Here is a 20,068-nt window from a genome sequence, read left to right as displayed (position 1 = left end):
TCTTTGAATTCTCTTCAGCTGTGTCTATTAAGTTGTTAATGCAATGTATTGTGATTTTAATTTCAATTATTGTGTTTTTAGTTTTTGAGTTCCTATTTGAATCCTTTTTATAAGTTTCTGGGATCTGATAAAATTCTTTATATTTTTTGACTACATTAATAATTGTTGATTTAAGTATACATGTGATATCTGCAGTATCTAGGCCACTTAAAAGTCTGCTTCCATTCTCTAATTTTTTCTTGGTCTTGTTACTTGGTATAACATAACTATGTTGACATATTAGGTGTTGTTTAGGGGAAAATGTAGAAGCTCTGAATGCCATTATAATCCCATACAGAGGAGGCAAATGAGGTAGTTGAACTGCCCAAGTGAAGAAGTTTTATTCTGTAGGTGAACATTCTGTAAACACTCTGCTTCGCCATTCTTTTCTCTCAGTATGCACATCAGCATCCTTTTCCAGAAGGATCCACATTCTCTGTAGGGAAGAGATTCAGGTGTGAATTGGGTCCTGCAAGGTGAACACCCAGTTGCTTCCTTTACTCTGTGCTGACATACTCATGCAGCTCGTATCAGGGGTGTTGTTGCTTACTGTAGGTCACAGCTCAGTCCTCTTGTAGACACTCCAGAAGGAAAGTGTCTCCCCTTACAGCAAATCATACTCACTTCCTGAATGTAGCTCATAACCAAAAGCTCCTCAACTCCCAGCTTTGCTGGGCGTGCAAAGTTGTAGATTCCACCTGACTTAATTCAGGGCAAGGCCCAGCAGCATCGCTGCTTCAGAGCTCCCAAGGGGTCATCGTGGGCGAGCTGGGGAGTCTGTTACAAATGAGTCACAGCTCAGCTTCCCTTATTCACAATTCTGCTTCCCCCTCCACTTACAGAGATTGCTGCTGAAGGCTTTCATCATCTAGGTAGGGGTGGGCAGTCCAGTGAAATTACTTAATCAATCTACTGTCATCAATTGTCCAGTGGCTCACACCTGCTCTTTGTCCCGATTTCAAACTCAGAGATCCTTCAGGACTTCCTTCACAACAAGTGTTACTATTAAATCTTATTTTCTTTCTTTGTTTTCTGTTCACATCAATCCTGTCTGTGCCAATCCTCTAGAAGTGTCTTTGAATTCTGACCAACTAATAGCATTCATTTTCAATAGTATGGTTATTATTCATTCCTTTGTGGAAAGAAAAATCTGTTCACATTTAGTGAAACTTGGGGATGGGGCTGGCGCTATAGCATAGTGGGTAAAGCTACCGCCTGCAGTGCAGCATCCTATATGGGCGCCGGTTCAAGTCCCTGCTGCTCTGCTTCTGATTCAGCTCTTTGCTATGGCCTGGGAAAGCGGTGGAAGGTGGCTCAAGTCCTTAGGCCCCTGCACCCGCATGGGAGACCCAGAGGAAGCTCCTGGCTCCTGGCTTCGGATTGGCGCAGCTCCCTCCATTGCTGCCAATTGGGGAGTGAACCAGCAGATGGAAGACCTCTCTTTCTCTCTGCCTCTCTTCTCTCTCTGTGTACCTCTAACTTCCAAATAAATAAATATTTAAAAAGAAACTTTGATGAGAAATAAGAAAGACAAATGTATTTAGTCCCTCAACAGAGATAAGTGTCATCATGCCATATCTTGCACTAGAACTGTCCTTTGTGAATTTTTTTCCTATAAATTTTGAGGTTGTGTGGTAACACCAAGAGGTCCTGTAGAGTTTTAGATAAAGGTCTCATTAAATGTTTTAAGGTATTGACTTTTCCATCTCACTTGATTAATGTTTTAAACTGTGTTATTTAGGAAATTAAAAATGAAAAATTCATCATATATTTAATTATTTATGCTATTTTATCCTGTCACAATATCAAAATAAATATACTTCAATAATTTCCACTAAATGGTCTACTACTAAGTTTGATGAGAAACTATTCTATGCATATTTAAATATTTATATCTTTTTTTCTTGCACTTAAGTGTACATATTTTCCATTTTTCCTCTAAAATTAGTGGGTATTAATTATGTAATCACAAGAATTTCAAAAAACAGTTTTAAAATATCATATGGAGTGAAATATCAAATTTCAGTTGTCTAAAAATTCTGTGGAAGCAATGAATTTCTGGTGACATGACCTGAAATATGAATAAAATTGAGGCTGTCTACAGATGGACAATTACCCCATCTTTCAAATGTTTTCTCTTAAAAACAGATGATCTACTCTGGGCACTTGAGTAAAGCTACACAGTGGACAAGTCATGCCTGATGGCATTGGATCCACCTGAAAGTTGTTTATGTATGTGTATACTTTTCATCAATCATCACACATCCACATTTAGATGTGGTCAACATTTCTTCATTTTCCCTGGCCAGGAGGTTGAGTGGTTAGCCACTGGGGTTCCCTTGGGTTGAGTCAAAGCTTAATGGATATGGAGTCCTAGATTTGTTTGGATTAACAGCAATTTTAAAGAAATGATTATGGCTTTAAAAGACTTTTAGTCCACAAGTTCACCAAATGGCAGCTTATAGCATTAGAGAAACTCTATAGAGAATCTTTAATTTCTGGGAGGACAAAATTGTAATGGATCCAGTTAAATGTGAAATAAAACCGCCAAATGACCATTTAAGCTGTCTTTCAGTTTAATGTTATCTATCTTGATTTCTAATCACATTGAATAAATGTAACTATTTAGATCTGGGAATCAAGAATATATAAGTGTTTCTCCTGACTGTAATTACTTCAGAGATTTAACTTCTTCCCTGTCACTTTTTAACTGTTAAAGTTAGGACTATGCTATCAGCAGAAAAGAGAATTTTCTGAATTATCTTTCTTCTGATCATCACATATCCACATTCAGATATATTCAACATTTCTTCATTTTTGAGTGGAATGCCAGTATTAATATCAACTCTATTTTAAACTTGCTTTATATAAATCTACCAGATAAATTTCTGGGTTTAGACTGAATCCTGTCTACCTTTACAAAATTCTTGGCTTTTGTCATTCTAGTGTTTTTGTTGGTTCTTCCTGAAAGCTATAATCAATGTTGGATTTACCCAGCAGCTATGCTAAACACATCCTTACAACACGAGCAGGGTGAAGTCACCCAAACCATTTTTTTGGAGGAAAATATATGCTGGTTCAAATTTTGTTTAAAATGCTTTAAAACTCTCACAGAAGAAAACAATGCCTTAAAACTAACATCATGGATAGGATCCAAGATGACTGAATAGTGAGAAGCTGCATTGACCTCCACCACAGAAAGATGCTGGAAAAACAAAATAAGAGCCCAGAGGACTGATTGAGAGAAATTTTCATGGAGAAATGACAGAACACAGATTCCATAGGGCAGCTAGGAGAGAGGACAGACAAGCTGCTATTACCAGTTGTGCCAACAGGCACTCCTACATCCATGCTACCAGCTCCCAGCTGGGAAGCATCACCTTGGCAAGAGAATGTAGGAAGATGCCACAGCATTCACCTCTGGCAGCTTTAACTGAGAAAGAATTCCACAGTTCCCACAGACTTCAATTTCAGCCTGGAGAGCTGACAGGGATCTGAGCAAGTACTTTGCTCAAAAAAAAAGCCACGTTGCTTCCCTCCCACCTGCCCAACAAAGTGCCAGACTCAATTTGCTGTGGTCGTTGCTGCTGGACTCTCATCGACTCAGGGACAGCAGGCAGTCCTGCTACTATTGGAGGCTGCTGGATCCAGAGACAAGGCAGTTTACAGAGTGGAGAGCTGACCCTCTGTGCCCAGTTATTTTGAGAGTTCTGGACATAAACCTCAGAGCTGGGAAGGTTGTGGGTTGTGGCTGGGTTTTTGTGTATCTACCAAGTCTGACTGTGGAGACACTGAGATCCTTGCACACTAGGGATAGATATCACAGTGTGGTTGGGGGACACAATGTAGAGTGAGTCCGTTCTCTGGATATGGCACATGCCTGGGTGAGTGCATGCACTGGCCCCATGGACTCACTCTGAGCTGTGAAATGCCTAGATCACACAGGCACAGAGGAAGGCTGGGACTTTGGGCACACCAGCTGGATGCAACATTTTCTCACCTACTGACTGTAGCCAGAGGGGCTCCATCATGCCTATCTTGGGTGTCACTCTGGACCCTTGTCTCACCCATCAATGGTGATTAGAGTTCCCTGGTCCAACCCAGCACACATCACACAGTCCTACCCAGCACATAAAGCTCAAGTGTAAGTCTTAGGTGCCCCACTGAGCCCCAGAGACAAATCTCCGGAAATAAAGCCTTGAATAAAAAAATCCACCAGAAGAAATAGAAACAAGAAATCCCTCTAGATGCACAAAAATTAATGTAGAAATGTAAGAAACAAAAACAAGGAAGGCATTATAACTCCCTGAAATGAACACAATAATACATTAATATTGGACTGTGAAGAAGGGGAGAATGACAAAATGCCTGAAAAGGAATTCAAGAGAATGATTGCAAGGTTGGCCAAAAAATAGAAACAGTTAAATGGAATAGGAAACCAGGCGATGACATGGATCAGAAATTCTGAAGAGATAGAAATATATGAAAAATCAACAGAAATGTTAGAAATGAAGTATTCCATAAATCCAATAAAAATATAGTTGGAAGCCTGAACAAAAGACCAGACAAGGCAGAAGAAAGAATATCTGATCTAGAATAGAGGATTTTTGAAATATCTCAGTCAGAAAATAGCAGATGAGGAGGAAAAAGAAAGTATGAAAACAGAGCAGGATATCTGGGATGAACAAATATGAGTCTTAGGGGTTCCTGAGGAGTAGGGACAAATAATGGCTTAGAAAACCTATTAAATGAAATAACCGCAGAAGTTTTCCCCAATGTGGTGAAAGATAAGGACATCGAAATAAAGGAAGTATATAGAACCCCAAATAGGCATGATCAGGAAAGATCCTCACTATGACACAATGTGGTCAAACTTTCAAAAATAAAACATAAAGAGGATATCCTAAAATTTGCAAGAGAGAAATACAGCTCCCATCAAATTGATAGCAGATTTCTCAACAGAAATGCTATAAGCCAAGAGAGAATGTGAAAAAAATAGTCCAAGCTCAAAAAATAAAAAATTGCCCAACCCAGAAAAGCTTTCACTAATAAATGAGGGCGAAGTACAACCCTTGTAAGACAATTAAAAATTGGAATAATTTGTCACTACCCAATCAACTTTAATAATAATAATTAATGAAATATTACACAGAGAAAGACAATCAGCATCATGAAAGAATACTGAGGCAGAAAACCTTCTGATAAAAGAAAAAAGGAGATTGAAAACAAACAATAGGATATTTATAGAAACATTGTGGGACCAAATCATTACTTATCAATAAAAACCTTGAATGTAAATGGACTACATGCCTCAATTAAAAGATACAGAGTGGTTGAATGGATAAAAAAAAAAGACCAATCTTTATGCTGTCTGCAAGAAACATACTTCCCCAACAAAGTGAATTGAAGGATGGAAAAAATATTCCATGCAAATGGAAATCAAGAGTTCAGGAATAGCCATACTCCTGTCAGACAAAATAGGCTGTGAGACAAAGACTATCAAAAGGTACAAAGAATACCATTATGTAATAAATAGGGAATCAATTCAACCAGAAGACGTGATTATAACAAATGTATATGCACCCAGGGCACCTAGTTTTATAAAGCAAATGTTAATGGCTCTAAAGGGAGACATAAGTTCTAATATAATAATGGGGAACCTCAACACCTCAGTTTCATCAATGACCAAATTGACTAAACGAAACCACCAAGTAAGAAGTAGCAGAACTCATCTGTACTATAGACCAAATGGATCTAACATTTATCTGCAGAACATCCCATCCTACAGCTGCAGAACAGGCATTCTTTTATCATTGCTTAAAATATTCTCTAAGATAGACCATACACTAGGCCACAAAACAAGTCTCACAAATGTAAAAACTGAAGTCATACCATGTATCTTTTCTGATCACAATGGAATGAAGCTAGGTATTTCCACAAAATGAGCTCTAGAAAATATACAAACACATGGAGACTAAAAAACATGCACTTGAATGAATAACGAGTCATAGAAGTAATCAAAAAGGAAATTAAAAATGTATTTAAATTAATGAAAATTAAAGCAAAAACATATCAAAGCTTATGGAATACAACAAAAGCAGTGTTATGAGGAAAGTTTACAGCAATAAGTAGTTACATATAAAATTGGAAAAGTATCAAATAAATAACCTAACAATTTGTTTGGATGACATATAAAAAGAAGAGCAAACCAAGTCTCAAATTAGTAGGAGAAAAGAAATAATAAAAATTGGAGAAGAAATAAACCAAATAGAAATAAAAAAAACTATGCAAGAGGTCATTGAAATGAAGAGCTGTCTTTTTGATAAACAATATTTATGAACCATTGGATTAACTAACAAAAAAGTTATAATAACCAAATTAAGTCAGAGATGAACAATATGTTACAATTGATATCACAGAAATACAAAGACTCATTAGGAGTTATTACAAACAGCTATGTGGAAATCTAAACAAAATAAATACATTCTGGAAATACGTAATTTACAAAAGTGAAAACAAAGACATAGAAAATCTAAATAGACCAATAACCAAAGCAGAGATTGATTCAGTTATAAAGGACTTCCCCAACAAAGAAAAACCCAGGACTAGCTGGCTTCACTGCTGAATTCTACCAAACTTTTAAGGAAATACTAATGCCAATTCTTCTTCTTCTTCTTCTTTTTTTTTTTTTTTTTTTGACAGGCAGAGTGGACAGTGAGAGAGAGACAGAGACAAAGGTCTTCCTTTGCCATTGGTTCACCCTCCAATGGCCGCCATGGCCAGCGCACTGCGGCCAACGCACAGCGCTGATCCTAAGGCAGGAGCCAGGTACTTATCCTGGTCTCCCATGGGGTGCAGGGCCCAAGCACCTGGGCCATCCTCCACTGCACTCTCTGGCCACAGCAGAGAGCTGGCCTGGAAGAGGGGCAACCAGGACAGAATCCAGCGCCCCGACTGGGACTAGAACCTGGTGTGCCGGCGCCGCAAGGCAGAGGATTAGCCTAGTGAGCCGCGGCGCCAGCCCATCAATTCTTCTTAAACTATTCAAAACAATTGAAATAGAGGGAATCCTACCAAATTAATTCTATGAGGTCAGTATCTCCTTACTTCCAAAACCAGAGACAGATACAACAACAAAAAAGAAAATTATAGCCCGGTATACCTGATCAACACAGTATTAGCAAATTAACACAGATGCAAAAATTATCAACATATCACACCAAAAGATCATTCACAAATCAAGTGGGATTTATCCCAGGGATGCAGGATAGTTTAACATGTGCAAATCAGTAAATGTGATGCATCACACAAACAAAATAAAGAATAAAACCATATCATCATCTCCATAGATGCAGAGAAAGCACTTGGCAAGATATGACATTCCTTCATGATAAAAAGCTTTTAAAAATTGCATATAGAAGGAACATAGTTAACACAATCAAGGATATATTTGGCAAACCCACAGCATCACATTGAATGGGTAAAACATGGAAGCGTTTCCACTAAGATCCAGAACAAGAAAAGGATGCCTACTCTTACCACCATTAGTCAATATGGTTCTGGAAGTTTTAACCCAAATCATTAGGCAAGAGAAATAAATCAAAGGGATACAAATTAAGAGAAGGAAGTCAAATTATTCCTGTGTGCCAACAACATTGTCCTTTATGTAAGAAAAACAAAGGACTCCACCAAGAGACTGTAGAACACATAAGAGAATTCAATGAAGTTGCAGGTTATAAAATCAACAGAGCAAAAACCAATAGAATTCTTATACACCAACAAGATCCTGGCTGAAAATGAATTTATACAAATAGTTCCATTAACAAAAGCTACAACAATTTTGAAATATCTTGATATGAATTTTGCCAAGGGTGTGAAAGAGCTCTACAATGAACATTACAAAACACTAATGAAAGAAATAGAAGAAGCAAAAAATGAAATATCTTCCATGTTCATGGATTGGGATATTTAATATCATCAAAACTTACTCAAATTAATTTATAGAATTATGCCATCCCAATCAAAATTCCAAAGGCATTCTTTACAGATCTAGAAAAAATCCTAAAATTCATATGGAAACACAAAAGACCCCAAATAGCCAAAGCAAAATTAAACAACAACAAAAAAAACAAAGCAAGAAGCATCACGATACCAGATATTAAGACATGGTGCCACAGGGCTGTTATAATCAAAATGGCCTGGTACTGGTACAAGAACAGACATGTTGATCAATGGAACAGAATAAAAACCCAGAAATTAATCCATGCATCTACAACTATCTAATATCGACAAAAAGGTAAAATGACTCTGTGGAAAAAGGACAGTCTTCAAAAACTGGTGTTGGGGAAATTGGATTTCCACATTCAGAAGTCTGAAACACAACCCCTACCTTACACCTTACACAAAATAAATTCAAAATGGATCAAGGGTCTGAAATTAAAATGTGAAATTATCAAATTACTAGTAGAAAACATAGGGGAAATGTTACAAGACATTGGTCTAGGCAAACCAGTACAACCATTTCCCATGTCACAATAACCATTTTTAAAAAAACACTTATTTTGGAAGGTAGAGTAACAGAGGGAGAGATAAGATTCCAGAAGCAGGGCTGGTGCTGTGGCACAGCAGGTTAAAGCCCTGGCCTGAAGCGCCGGCATCCCATATGGGCACCGGTTCAAATTCTGGCTGCTCCTCTTCCTATCCTCTGCTGTGGCCTGGGATAGCAGTAGAGGATGGCCCAAGTCCTTGGGCCCCTGCACCACGTGGGAGACCCGGAAGAAGCTCCTGGCTCTTGCCTTTGGATCGGCACAGCTCCGCCTGTTGCGGCCATCTGGGGAGTGAACCTGCAGATGGAAGACCTCTCTCTCTGTCTCTACCTCTCTCTGTAACTCAGTCTTTCAAATAAATAAAATAAATCTTTTTTAAAAAAAATCCCAGAAGCAGACAATTAAAAACAAAAACATACAAATGGAATTACATAAAGCTAAGAAGATTCTGCATTGCAAAGGAAAACGATTAACAAAATGAAGAGACTAACAACAGAATGGGAGAAAATAATTGCAAACTGTGCATCCAATAAATGATTGATGTCCAGAATATATAAAGAACTTAAGAAACTCAACAACAACAAAATAAATAATCCAGCTAAGAAATGGGTTAAATATGTGATCAGGCATTTTTAAAAGGAGGATATATATATGGCTAACAGAAACATGAAAAATGCTCAGAATTGGGACTGGCACTGTAGCATTGTGTGTTAAGCCACTGCCTGCAGTGCTGGCATCCTATGTGGGCACCAGTTCAAGTCCTGGCTGCTCCACTTCGGATCCAACTCTCTGCTATTGCATCTGGGAAAGCAGTAGAAAGTGTCCCAAGTGCTTGGGACCCTGCGTTCACATGAGAGACATGGAAGAAACTCCTGGCTCCTGGTTTTGAATCAGCTCAGTTCTGGCCGTTGGGCCATTGTGGCCATTTGGGAAGTGAACCAGAGGATGAAAGATTTCTCTCTACGACTCTCTCTTTTTCTCTCTGTAACTCTGCCTTTCAGATAAATAAATAAATCTTTAAAAAGAAGAAGAAAAAATGCTCAGGATCACTAGCCTTTAGGGAAATGTAACTCAAAACCACAACGAGGTATCACCTTCCTTCAGGTTAGTTATTATCCCAAAATCAAAAATAACAAATTCAAGTGAGGTTGTGGAGAAAAATGTATCCTAAACACGGTTGGTGGGAATGCAAATTGGTACAATCATTATGGAAATCAATATGAAGATTCTTTTGGAACCTAAAAATAGATTTACCATATGATTCAGGGATCCCATTCCTGGGAATACATTAAAAGTAAATAAAATCAGCATATGAAAGTTACCAGCACTCTCATGTCTATAGAAGCTCAATTCACAATACTAGGATATGGATATGGAATCAATGTCCATCAACTTATGATTGCTTAAAGAAAATGTGAGATATTATATATATATATGTATATATATATATGATGGGTTATTGCCCAGCCATAAAAAGAATGAATTCCTGATATTTGTTAAAGAAATAAATAAATAAAAAATAAAAACAAAAAAAGATGCAACTGGAGATCATTATGCTAAGTGCAATAAGCCAGATCCACTAAGGCAAATATCACAAGTTTTCTCTGATTTGTGGAAGTTAATATATAAAGAGAGTATAAAAATTGTGTAGATGTCATATCCTTGGGTATTTAGTTACATACCACTTCACTCAATTAGACTAACTAAATGACAATACACACTTGTTTCTCCACATTATGATCACTGTTATGAATCCCTCAAGCTGAAATATTAATATTTCTATTTTCAAGAAAATAGAATGTTGTGTATATTTAAAAATATCTACATTTGCAGTGAATGAGGCAAAATGTTTAAAAATTAGAAAATAAAAAAGTTTAAAAGGAAATAAACATCATAAAAATCAAATTATGGAACTGTCATAATTATTTTGTAATTTTAAAAAGGTTTTAATTTCATGTCGGGAGCACCTGAATTTTTTTTCAGATGTTCTACAGACTTCTTAGCTTTGCTCTTATTTGCTTCTTTGCTTCAGTTCCGATAAATCATTTAAGCATCTTCTTTTAATCTTTATTTTAAACAAAATGAGAGTGATCAATTTATATTTGTACTTTACCACATTAAAGTCATTACTTATGCTTTTATCCTAGATCTTCCTATATGATCAGGGAGCATTTCAGAGGAATGACTGATGAGTTCTGTGTGGGATACAGAAAACAGTTCTTGAGAAAAAGTGTTATAGGTGTCATCATATGAGTAATTGTGGAGGAAAAGAAGAGGAAATCACATTTGTTTTATACTTTCAATGTGCCAGGCATTGCCAGTTGTTCATCAAACCTGTTTCCTGTTGTTTCTATGCTGAGAATGACATCATATTTCCCAGCCATCCTTATTGTCAGGTGTTGCAAAGTGACTGACTTATAGCTGGTAGAAAGAGCATGGATACTATGTTCACTGCTTCTAGTTCTGATCATCCTCAAAATGAGATTTGCAACACATACATGTATAAATACACACCTATACACACATGTATAAAGTTTGGTATCTGGGCCGGCGCCGTGGCTCAATAGACTAATCTTCTGCCTGTGGCACTGGCACACCAGGTTCTAGTCCCGGTTGGGGCGCCAGATCCTGTCCCGGTTGCCCCTCTTCCAGGCCAGCTCTCTGCTGTGGCCCCGGAATGCAGTGGAGGATGGCCCAAGTGCTTGGGCCCTGCACCCCATGGGAGACCAGGAGAAGCTCCTGCCTTAGGATCAGCGTGGTGCACCGGCTGCAGTGCGCCAGCTGCGGTGGCCATTGGAGGGTGAACCAACGGCAAAAGGAAGACCTTTCTCTCTATCTCTCTCTCTCTCTCTCACTGTCCACTCTGCCTGTCAAAAAAAAAAAAAAAGTTTGGTATCTGATTATTTTAATTGATTAGATTTGGCATGCCCTTAACACATCTCATTTTTTTTTTTATCTATCAAGATGGATTCTCTTTTATAGATGAGATGATTGAGGTTCACAAGCTCAGAATTGTCAATTTATGTTAGGTGACTGAATCAGGACTTCACCCAAGTATGTGAGTATGTCTGCACAGTGTGATTCTACCTGATGTCTATGTCTTCGAGGAGCCCTGGAATCGGGTGTGTATATATTTATTATAGTCACATAGTTCTGTTGAATTGATCCCTTAATCTTTACATAGTGCCCTTCTTCATCTCTTAACCGTTTATGTATTAAAGTCTACTTTATCTGATATTAGAATTGCTACACCAGCTCTTTTTTGATTTCTGTTAGCATGAATTAAGTTCTTTCATCCTTTCACTTTTAGTCTGTGGGTATCTTTGTTGGTGAGATTGTTTCTTGTAGGCATCAAATAGATGGGTTTTTTATTAACTTTTATTTAATAAATGTAAATTTCCAAAGTACAACTTCCGAATTATAGCGGCTTTTCCCCCCATAACCTCCCTCCCACCCACAACCATCCCATCTCCCAATCGCTCTCCCATCCTATTCTTCATCAATTTTCATTTTCAATTATCTTTATATACAGAAGATCAACTTAGTATATACTAAGTAAAGATTTCAACAGAGTGCACCCATACAGACACACAAAGTATGGAGTACTGTTTGAGTAGTAGTTTTACTGTTAATTTGCATAGTACAATACATTAAGGACAGAGATCCTACATGGAGAGTAGGTGCACAGTGACTCCCATTGTTGATTTAACAATTGACACTCTTATTTATAATGTCAGTAATCACCCGAGGCTCTTGTCATGAGCTGCCAAGGCTATGGAAGCCTCTTGAGTTCACCAACTCCGATCTTGTTTAGACAAGGCCACAGTCAAACTGGAAGTCTACTCCTCCCTTCAAAGAAAGGTACCTCCTTCTTTGATGGCCCGTTCTTTCCACTGGGATCTCATTCACAAATATCTTTTACTTAGGTCATTTTTTTTTTGCCACAGTGTCTTGGCTTTCCATGCCTGAGATACTCTCATGGGCTTTTTAGCCAGATCCGAATGTCTTAAGGGCTGATTCTGAGGCCAGAGTGCTGTTTAGGGCATTTGTCATTCTATGAGTCTGCTGTGTATCCTGCTACAATGGGTCTTGTTTTGTTATCCATTCAATCAGTCTATATCTTTTAACTTGAGACATAAGGCCATTTACATTCAAGGTGACTTGATAAATAACAACTTGGCCCTGCCATTTTTTCATAAATACTCCTATTGTTTACTTTGGATGGCTTTTGTACTTTTACTGAGAGATTTTCTGCCCTCACCTTATTTCATAGTGATGGCCATGTTTCTCTGTTTCTGTGTGTAGCACATCCTAAATCATCTTTTGTAAGGCTGAACAAGTGGTGACAAATTATTTCAGTTTCTGTTTGTTATGGAAGGTCTTTATTTCACCTTCATTCATAAATTAGAGCTTTGCATGATACAGTATCCCAGGTTGACAGTTTTTTTCTCTTAAGACTTGGACAATATCTCAGCATTCTATTCCAGCCTGTAGGGTTTCTTATGGGAAGTGAGCTGTGAGTCTAATTGGAGATCCTCTGAAAATGATTTGGAATTTCTCTTGTGCGCATTTTAGAATCTTCTCTTTATGTTTTACTGTGGAAATATGACTACATTGTGTCATGGTGAAGATATTTTGTGGTCATGTCTGTTAGGAATTCTATGTGTTTCCCCTATTTGGGTATCCCTTTCTTTCTCCAAATTGGAGACATTTTCTATAATTATTTCACTAAAAAGGCCTTCTAGTCCTTTCTCTCTTTTCACATCTTCAGGAAATCCTAAGATCCATATGTTACATCATTTGATAATATTCCATAAATCTCCAACACTGTTTTTAAGTTTTATAATTTCATTTTTTTTGTTTGAACTGAAAGATTTCCCAATATTTGTCATCTAGCTTGGATATTCTTTCTTCTACCTCATCAAGTCTGTTGTTAATGTTTTCCACCACAATTTTTATTTGAGCAATTGAATTCTTTGTTTCTGTTATTTCAGTTGGATTTCTCTTCAAAATCTCTATTTAATGGGAACATCTTCATTTGTGTCATTATGGTTTTGTTTAGTTCATGGGTTTGCTTCTGACTGCTCTTGAGTAATCCTATAATTAATTTTCTGAATTCCATTTCTGACATTTCAGCAATCTCTTTACCTTCATATTCTAATTTTTAAATGTTGCGTTCCTTTGAGAGGTGGTGATCAAGTTCTTCCTTGCATGGAAAACCTTTACATAATGATCAATATACTTATTAAAATATACTATTTATGAGATGCATTTTTAAAAAAGATTTATTTTATTTATTTGAAAGGCAGAGTTACAGAGTCAGAGAAGCAGAGAAAGATCTTCCACCGTCTGGCTCACTCTCCAAATGGCTGCAATGGCTGGGGCTGGGCCAGGCTGAAGCCAAGAGGCTCTTTCTGGTCTCCCACATGGACTCATGGGACCAAGCACTTGGGCCATCTTTTGCTGCTTTTCCAGGCCATTAGGAGGGAGCTGGATCAGAAGTGGAGCAGCCAGTGGCCAAATGGGATGCCAGCACTGCAGGCTGCAGTTTAACTCACTATGCCACAATGCCAGCCCCATGATAAGTCTCATATAAAAAATAAATGTAGTTATTACACACAGAAGTTAGATAATAAGTGTTCAAAATGTTTTCTGAATGTATTGAAAAGTGAAAGACTATTGACAAATCGATCAACTTTAAATCCAATTATAAATGAAAATAAAATAATTATATCAAATGTAAATAAAAGGGAAAATTAAGTAATGAAGGGGCAGCAAAGGGATATTATTTCTCAGCAATAATATGTTTTATGCAACTGCACTTTCTTTCTTTACAGTTTGGAACAAATAACTAGATTGTGTTAACCAAGCTTGGTTTTAGAAAGTGAATGAAGCCATTTTCTTCCTCCAACTAGCGCTGTAGAAGAGCTTTGTCTGACCATGAATTTTCTTTTGCTTTTTTGACTAGGAATAGCAAGTCGCTTAGGGTCTGCCTTAGAGCCATGTATTTTTTTTAACCACGATCTTTGCTCCCACTGCTGTTTCTCCAGCCACTGATGAGACTGTGCTTATAACTTCTCAATGGGCCTCTGAGTTGGACAACGAGTGGTTCCCTTGCAAGCCAATGGCTCATTTGATGCATTATCCTGCTTGCTTTGCAGTCTTTTATTCGATTGTTCTCAATTTACTTATTCGTCTGTGAGCCTTCTCTCTGGTCTTGAACAATATGTAATACCAGTTTTACAGTCTTTGAATTTCATTCTAATAATTTCAGTTTGAAAAACTTGGTTCTGGGAAGCCAATAGCAACTAGAATTATTGCAAAAGTTATTGAAGCAACATTTAGTCTTGGAAGCAAATAATAAATTGGACAAATTATGTTTAAAATAAAGTGATATTGTAAATGATAAATTAACATTAGCACAAAATAATACAAGAAATATTTTCATCATATGTTGCTATCACTACCTTGACTCAAATCAATTCCTAGGGCTATATATAATATCAAGACTAGTGTCATATTTGTGCAATACCATATCTAGATATATATTCATGAATTTAAGAGAGATGCAAGTTTTTCAAGAGTTCATCCATTTTCATCTTTATCCACCCAGCATATATTCTGTTATTCTGTTGAGTATTTCTTAGAGAAATATTCTCATTACAGTTGTACCTTTGCAGGACACTGCCACCTATTTCTAACATTATTTTGCTTTAAATGTGCAGGGTCAATAAGCTGTTAATATTGTACTTTAGACCTTTTGACAAACCAAAGTTTGTGAAAATTATATCGTTTACTTCCAATTTTAAAGCATCCAAATCCATAGGAAAGTTTTGTCACTCATGGTGGCCAACACTCCTTCCACCACAGAGACCCATTCTGGCTTCTTGCGGGTAGTGGCTTCTCACTGTTTGATATAGTAGCACTGACAGAAGCAAAGCCTCTGCCCGTTTACCTTAATAAAGTATGAACTTGAACATGGAGAGAGCTTTTGAGCTATTACAGGAAAACATAATTACAAGGAGGACTTGGCTCTGGTTTTGAATCAGCCTGAAATTGTAGGCAGATCCCTTGACCCCCACCCTAGATGTAAAGCCACAAGACCAAGAGAGGACACCATCAATGCCAACTCATCAGATGTAGAAAAACAAGGAGTTCCATATGTTTTACTTTTATGACTTTATGCAATTAAATGGAAAAGCTTGAAATTTTAATGGGCTCTTTATTGTCTCACAATTTTATTTACTATTTTCTTTATACTAGAGAGTACTGAATCTACTTTGACAACTTAATTTTATATTTCCATCATGGAATAACTATTTCTAGGGTTTTAGATATTTCTATCTCTAATTGACACACAGTTTTTAAAATGCAGAGGTTAGTCTTCTTCTGAAACTAACACTTTTCTGGGTATCAGATAAAAATAGGAATTTCCTCATAATTTTTGATGGTTATAATGACAAAAGTTCGTGATTTTTAGAGTAGTTAAATTTCTTACATAATCTGATTTATTTTATTTTTGAGCTTGGCCTATCATTTAGCTATCACTTAATTTCATTTGTTTTTATAAAAATTTAATTTTTTTTTTCATTTTAGAAATGGAGAAGGCACATGTCATCTCATTCTCTGCTTCAGAACACAAATGTACCAGGAGAAGATAAAGGTATGAATAACTATCTTGATTTTAAAAATCCCTCTGAGAGAGGTGTTTTTCAAACATTTAAGATTTTAGGTCTAAATAATTGGTATTTTCACCTTTAGTGGGGTTGATAAGGGACTAGGTGGAGAACAGAACTTACGTCTCAAGCACAAATTCTGGTATAGAATCACTGACAGCAGGGGCTAGAGACTACTACAAGAAATCATCCAGTCAGTCACCAAGTATTTAATGAAGTTCTTTTATAAATGCTGAGCCATGATGACAACACAGAGAATTATTTGAAAGAAAGAAAAACAATGAAGCAACTAGAAAATGAAAAAGCACAAAGAAAGAAAGCTAAAAGTAGAAATGTTTAGGCCCGAGGATGTACATATGAAAACCTGGTTGTGGGCATGGCAGTTGGGAAAGAGCCAGCTGCAAGAAAATGAGAAATACATAGAGAGATTCTTTTTCCAAAGGGAGAAGCTTGCTTAGCATGCATCAGACCAGAGGTATTCCTGAGAACCTATACTGGACACAGTCAAGCACAAAATACCCCTGTAGTTCTCAGTCAAGGTCCACTAAGTGATTAGCTGATCTCAGATACCCAATGGGGGTTGGTTGTAGCCTTCATAGTTGTTGCAGTAGAGTGAGCCATATTGCACAAAATCACAACAGGACCACAATAGACTGGCAGTGATTTCTCTGTGTGTGTAATCACAAACTGTTATTACTGTAGAGTATTGCAAAAGGTCCGGAGGAGTGGAAAACCTAGGGAACACCAAAAATATAGCACAGCAGTAACTCTAAGACTATACTTGTCAATTGTGGAATTGCTGAAATCATGATTTCTGAGAACAGATTTCTTAGTTCTTCAGCAAAGAATGTGCTGATATGATAAAAACATTAAGCCTTTAAACATAACAAAATGAACACACATGAAACATTCAGGTTAGTCACAAAGTAATTGAATAATCAAATAATATAAAACTTTCTCACTGATAAGTAAAAATGTATTTTTGGCTGAAAATACAGAGCCAAAGAAAAGATTCCCTATTGGGTAGACAAAATCTAGTTCTTAGTGTTAGAAAAAAATCCTAGATATTTACAATGGTTTGTGGCTCTCCAAAAGCTGAATCCTATCCAACAAAGTTTTATTCCTTAGTATTTGATTTGTTTCCTTGGAGAATTTTAAATTAAATTAAATTAAATTTTGCTCCTATGCAAGATGATACAGAAAAAAGTAGGAAACACCATGAGAGTTGATCTCTCATTCATTTATTATTAATCAGGGATTATTTCCGGAATATTTCCGGATGCATTACCTACATCAGGCATTGTGCTAACAGGCCATAGATACAGTGGGCAATGAGACTTCACCCCTATCTTCAACAAATCATAATTTATGTAGAAGGCATAAAAGATAAGTAACCAGCCAGAGAAGAGGCAGATCTGTTATCATTGGGCAGAAGAGGGGCTACAGTGATGTATAAAAGGAGTTTCCCAACCCAGGAGTGCTAGGGTTGGAAATCAGGACAGGCTTCCTGCCAGACAGGCCTGCAGAACTGAGTCAATGTTAGCACAGCAAAATGAGATAGAAAAAGATAGCATGTGCAAAGGCCCTGAGAAAAATGACATGCGATATGGGAAGGAAATGATTATTTTAAAATGGTTGATCTTGATATGTGAAAGTCAGGAGGGTAGGTATGGAGTCACACATAAGAAGCAGGCTCTCAAGGGCTTTCCATGCAACTCACAGGCTTCAAACTTTCCCTAGAACCATGGGAGATTTGAAACAAAGATCTAAAATGTGTCAGTGATATTTTAACATTTGCTTTGATCACAGTGTGAAAATATCCACTGATTCACAAGCATGGAAAGCCAAGACACTGTGGCAAAAATGACCTGAAGGAAAGATCTCGGTGAATGAGATCCCAGCTGGGATCTCTGCTTCAATTGTCAATTGTTAAATCAACAACAGGAATCACTGTGCACTTACTCCCCATGTAGGACCTCTGTCCTTATTGTGTTGTACTATGAGAATTAATGGTAAAACTACTACTTGAACAGTACTCTATATTTCGTGTGTCTGTGTGGGTGCACTCTGTTGAAATCTTTACTTAGTATGTACTAAGTTGATCTTCTGTATATAAAAGAGAATTGAAAATGAATCCTGATGAAGAATGGGATGGGAGAGTGGGAGATGGGATGGTTGTGGGTGGGAGGGAGGTTATGGGGGAAAAAGCCACAACAATTCAAAAGTTGTACTTTGTAAATTTATATTTATTATTTAAAGAAAAGAAAAAAATCCACTGCAGGGAAGGCAGTAAAGTGGCTCTTGTATTGACCCAGATAAAGCAGCAGTAACCTCCATGAGGTAATAGTGGTTGTACAGGTGGATGGAAGTAACAGTGGAAGAAGGGCCTGAGAGTGCCACCTTGGGGGGAAGGTAGAAGTAGGTGATAAGGGCGATGTTAGATTTCTACCTTGAGCAACTGGATGAAGAACACAGAAGAAAGCACAGTTAGGAATTTGAGGAAATTTCAGAACCTGGAAGTGGAGTTTTCCATTGTAAGTTTAACTTAGGACCTTGAGACAAAAGAGGAAAGGCTGTACTAAAATAGCAGATTTGTAATTGAAGTCATGGGAATAAAAGGGCTCATCCAGAGAGACTACAGAAGAAGAGATGGATAAGGAAAGAACCATGAAATGTAAGAATAAAAAAGGCAGGTGAGAAAGAGTCGCAAACAATGCAGCTGCCAATAACAGGGAGGGAAGAGGAAAGGCAGAGAGTACCATGGCATGGGTGTGGTAGAAAGGCAGAGCTTTAGAAAGAGGAGAAAGTAGCCTGTGCCTCAACTGCTCTAGAGACCACACAGGTATCAGAAAAGGAGTGAAAATTCTCCATTCCAGTTAGCAAGCAAGAACTCATTGACTGACGCAAAAGAAGTCTTTGATGATCTCTATGAAAACAGTTACCACACAGTTGTGGAGGCAAAAGCCATTTTGCAGTAGTTTATGAGTGGATAGAGAAGAAATTGAGATATAAAATGTTGGCCACTTTTGGGGGCTGATGTTGTGGCATAGTGAATTAAGTTGCTGCCTGCAATGCTGGCATCCCACATGGGCACGGGTTCATGACCCAACAGCTCCACTTGCTATCCAGCTCTCTGACAATGCGCCGGGAAAGTAACAGAAGATGGCTCACGTGCTTGGGCACCTGCCACCCATGTGGGAGACCCAGAAAAACCTTCTGGCTCCTGGCTTTGGCCTGGCTCAGCCTTCGCGGTTGTGGCCGTTTGGGAAGTAAGCCAGTGGATGGAAGATCGAGCTCTCTCTGTAACTCTGCCTTTCAAATAAATAAATCAGTAAATCTTTAAAAATAATGTTGGTAACTTTTACACACTTGATCTTAGCCAAAAGGCCGAGAAGCGATGTTGTTGGTAACTTTTAAGAAATTGTAAAGAGGAAGCAAGAGACGTGATAAGAGGTGGAAATGTGTATGGGTGGGAGAGGGTTTTGTTTCTTTGTTTCTGAAAAAATATTTGAAAATTTAACTCCAATGAAAGAAAGCCAATAGAGAAAAATTGATATAGTAGGGAGATAAAGAATAAAGTGGAAAGCTAGAGAAAGATCCAACAAGATTTAGCCTAAATTCACTCATCCCAAATCCTAAATAAAGATGATTTGGAAAAAGAGAAGCAAAGTTGAGGGTTTTGCTTGTAGACAGGAACCACATCACAAAAACCCGTCTCCAAATCCTGCACCCTCAGACCTCCCATCTGCAAACAGTATTGAATGCCCACCTCTGATTTCTTCTTGGGAAAGGATAAGGAATCAGTTG

The 20,068-nt window shown here is 37.6% G+C and overlaps 1 pseudogene; it reads right to left on the bottom strand.

Annotated features, from left to right (window-relative positions):
• Nucleotides 1-19,544: 19,544 nt before the first annotated feature.
• LOC149125109 (U2 spliceosomal RNA) lies at nt 19,545-19,660 on the bottom strand (annotated as a pseudogene).
• Between the last annotated feature and the right edge of the window lie 408 nt (nt 19,661-20,068).

Source organism: Oryctolagus cuniculus, chromosome 8 (genome assembly GCF_051225735.1).
Source record: "Oryctolagus cuniculus isolate XC-2025 breed Fujian yellow rabbit chromosome 8, ASM5122573v1, whole genome shotgun sequence".
NCBI classification, from domain to species: Eukaryota; Metazoa; Chordata; class Mammalia; order Lagomorpha; family Leporidae; genus Oryctolagus; species Oryctolagus cuniculus.
The sequence above is the reverse complement of the archived record's forward strand: the minus strand, read 5'-3'. Positions and strand labels throughout refer to the sequence as shown.